Source organism: Triticum dicoccoides, chromosome 6A (genome assembly GCF_002162155.2).
Source record: "Triticum dicoccoides isolate Atlit2015 ecotype Zavitan chromosome 6A, WEW_v2.0, whole genome shotgun sequence".
Taxonomy (NCBI): Eukaryota; Viridiplantae; Streptophyta; class Magnoliopsida; order Poales; family Poaceae; genus Triticum; species Triticum dicoccoides.
The window spans coordinates 253,563,207-253,567,450 of NC_041390.1; the positions used below are offsets into that span (position 1 = coordinate 253,563,207).

At 53.8% G+C, this 4,244-nt stretch overlaps 1 pseudogene; it reads left to right on the forward strand.

Annotated features, from left to right (window-relative positions):
* Positions 1-1,677: 1,677 nt before the first annotated feature.
* On the forward strand, positions 1,678-3,259 carry LOC119315825 (annotated as a pseudogene).
* The last annotated feature ends 985 nt before the right edge of the window (positions 3,260-4,244 follow it).

Here is a 4,244-nt window from a genome sequence, read left to right on the forward strand (position 1 = left end):
TGCCAATGATCATAGCTAGCAATCATCAGTGCTAACACTGATCAAAGCTAGCAACGATCAAAGCTAACACTGATGAGTGCTATCAGATCATGCCAAATGCACATGCACATGCATTGTCCTACTCTGATCATGTATGTCCTACTACTATTTTTGGCATTTAGGTATGTCCTACTAGCATGCACATGCAATGCCCTATGTTGATCATGCATTCGCGTAGCCTAACAACAGCAAGAACAACATCCAACACACTTACACACAGCTACAACAACAAGAATAATAGCAAGAATATCAACATACCCAAGAACAACAACAACAACAACAACAACAACAACAACAACAACAACAACAACAACAACAACAACAACAACAACTGAACAACATACACACTAAGAACAACAAGAACAAGAACGTAAACGCTGCACACTTAGGCATGTGGAGTGAACAAACTAACAATATGGCACTATCAACATCAACAGCAGCATTTGGAGTGAACAAACTAGCATTCATTGTCAACAATCTAATCTAACACTATCATGTGGAGTGAACATACTAGGCATGCACACTAATTCATCCCCCAAAAAAGTGGATTCGGATCGAATTCGGTCGAATCGGATGAAATCCACTGTCCACAATATAACCTAACACTAGTTGGACTACCCTAAGAACCCTAACTATGAAGCAAGGGGAAGATTAGAGGAGCTTACCGTGCGGGGTGCCACCGCTGAAGAATAACTGGCCGTTCTGAGGGCCGGTGCCGTGGACCTCGTCACGCGCCGGCTGGACGATGAGCCCGGCGTCCTCGAGCTCCCATCCCCTTGCACCGGACGCATAGGAGAAACCCTTGAATGGGGGTAAAAATACCCCCATAAGAGGGGATGGCAAATGACGGAGGTGGCGGGGATTGAATCTCCACCGTCATTGAGCCCAAGATAAGGAGCTTCGGTAGCGGTGGTGGAGCCGAAGCGAGCGGCAGCGACGCTGCATTGGCCCGGGGCAGCTGCATGGTGCAGAAAGGGAAGGGCACACGGATTGCCGCCGTGATATCCCGTCCGGAGGCGGAGAGGATGGCAATCCACCTCTCCTAGATGAGATATGACTGGAGTGGGTGGGGCACGGCGAGACGGCATGATGGACCAGTGGTCTGGACCTGCTTGATTGGATGTACGTATCTGAAAGAGTTATAAAGAAAGCAGAAGAGAGGAATGTATCTCCAGGAAATGACCGTCTTCTGGCTGTTGTAGCATTTCGCCCAACAGCCTGTGTGCGTATAGACAGCGAAGAACACGGGAGCCAAACAAATGTTCGTTTTAAGTATACATTTCCACAGAGAAAAATTCACTATAGGTCATCAAACTTGCCTCGGTGGCCACTTTAGTCCCTGTAGTTTAAAATACCCGAAATACCAACACTAAACTCGTCCTAGGTGTTCACATACGGTCCATTATACGGTTTGCTCTATGTATTAGCTGATTTGACAGCTGTCAACTCGTGCCACGCGTGCGCTGACTGCCACGTCGTCTGGTTCAACTGAATACACTGGGAACCAAGGGGGCTTTTGCAAAATGAACGGAAACTGAATAGGCCGGTCGGACCACTCGCTCCTCTCCCCTGTTCGTCGTCGCTGCCGAGGTGGTGACATCTAGCTCGTCGGCGGTGTGCGACTGTGGCGGCCGCACCATGAGATCGTCGTCGGGCTCTGAGCCGCCGCCGTCCGTTGTCTCCCTCGGCGACTTCGTCGGCCCGGCCTCCCGCCACATCGTCTCCCTCGGCGGCATGAGGTCCGTCCTCTCGCCCGCCAGATGCGATTTCGGAGGACGCGACGCGGTTCTGTGTCTGTTCGCCTGTTCGTTTTGTCTTGATCGGCATTGATCTAATTTGGTTTTGTGTTGGTGGGGGCATGCTTCTGGTTGAAGATGTGGTGAATGGCGCAGAGGATGGGGGACAAGTGCGGGGACATCCCGCGTGGGACGCAATTCCTGCTCGTGGAGTCCAAGGCCGGCGCCGGCGAGGAGGAGGTGTCGTACGTCGTGTTCCTCCCGCTCGTGGAGGGCGTGTTCCGGGCCAGCCTCCAGGGCGGCGGTGCGGGCGGCGATAAGTTCCAGCTCTGCGTTGAGAGTGGAGACGCTGGCACGCTCGCCAGTTCCTTCTACCGCGTCCTCTTCGTGGGCGCCGCGGAGTCTGACCCTTTCGCCGCCATCGCCGGCACCGTCGCGGCGGTCTGCCTCGGGAACCTTCCGCCCGCGCGCGAGAAGAAGCTCCCTGCGATCGTTGACTCCTTCAGGTGGTGGACATGGGCAGTCGGCCTTCTACCAGGACATCACCACTCAGGAGGCATCGAGGCCGGCCTCCAGAGCATCACCGCCGGCGGAACGCGCACCGCCCAAGTTCGCCATCACCGACGATGCCTGGAAGTCGGTCGGAACCAAGAAACAAAGCTCCGGCGCGGACTTCCCTAGCGAGGCCGGCAAGCCGCCACCCCTTCCCCGGCTCACTGGCAACAAGGAGAACAGTAATTTCTAGAGCGGCGATGACCCGGCCACCGCCACTGGCATCGAGACGCTGGTGCGCGCGTCGAAGGACAAGTACGGGCTCAAGTATGTGTACATGTGGCACGCCATCACTGGCTACTGGGGCGGCATGCGGCCAGGCGTTACCAGGATGGAGGCCTACCGCTCTAGCATGCAGTACACCAAGATCTCGCCGGGCATGGCGGAGAACGAGCCCAACATGAAGAGGTTGTTTGGTTTGTGACTAACTTTACTAAAGGTTGCTACATCTAAGATTAGGCAAATTTGACTAACTTAGGTGAGCATTTGGTTCAAGCCACACTTGAGCCCCACATGTCATACACACAAAAAGTGTGACAAGATTCACTTAGGCTTGCCAACTTATGGTTTTCATTTTGATGAACTAAACTTACGTAAGGTTGGCAAAAATATGTGGTAAAATATGACAATACTAGGCCTAGAACCAAACAGCCCCAAAGACCGACGTGCTCACCCTGCACGGGCTCGGCATCGTGTACCCGTTGGCCGTGCACCGCTTCTACGATGAGCTCCATACGTACACCGCCGTCGCCGGTGTCGACGGTGTCAAGGTGGACGTGCAGTGCATCCTCAAGATGCTCGGCACCGGCCACGGAGGCCGCGTGCAGCTCACAAAGGAGTACCACCGTGCGCTCAACGCCTCCGTCGCCAAGAACTTTCCCGACAACGGCATCATCGCTAGCATGAGCCACAACACCGACGCACTCTACTGATACGCCAGAACTCCATCCCTCCATTGAAAAATGAACACCTAGCTAACTGAATATGTGTAGCAGGATTCAGAGTTCAACATATGTTTGACCAGAAACCTCTTCTCCGGCGGGATACCAGCTAGCCTCGCCCAGCTGCCATCGCTGGTGTTTCTATGGTTGTTCAATAACAAGCTCACCGGATCGCTTCCCGGGGGAGCTTGGGATGCGCTCCCCATCTCCGAGGCCTCATTCGGTTTAGAGGATTTTTATAGAAAAAACATGGGAACAAGGATTCCAGAAGAAAATTTCCTATATATGCATTCGGTTTGTAGGAAATGCGTAAAGGAATTTCGTAGGAATACTATTCATTTCCTATGCTTTTGGAGGAAACTATACATCCACTCAAAGCTCATTTTGCGCGTAGGAACGAGGCAAGTCAATTCCTTAGGGTGGCAAGTGCCATCCTATCAAATTCCTATACTACTCCAAATTCCTACGTTTAGATTTCCTCCAAACTGAATGAGCCCTGAGAGATACCAGGTCGACGGCAACGACGTCTCCGGGCCGATGCGGGGGTCTGCAAGAACGGCGAGCTGTGGATTATCTCCGCCTCCGGCAACCGCCTGAACGGCTCGATCCTGGCCAGCCTCGCCAACTACCGTGCCCATAAGCCTGCAGCTCCAAGACAACGAGCTTTCCGGCGAGGTGTGGGCTGTGCTCTGGACGGAGACGAAGCTGATGACTGCTTTTGCAGAACAATGGAGGGCTCACGGGTACCCTGCCAGAGACGCTGTTTTGGACAAGTGGCTCCACGGCCACAGGTGGCCGGCACCATCTAGGACCATTGCGCCGGCCTCCAGCACAGGCGCGGGCAGCGGCGATCCTGACTCCTGAGGCCTCCTCCTAATTTGACCAGTATAGCCAGTTTGCAAGAACCCCCCCCCCCCCAGTCTCTTCATATTCGAGCTGTCCAAGTGACATGCCCCAGTCAACGCTACTCTGTCCA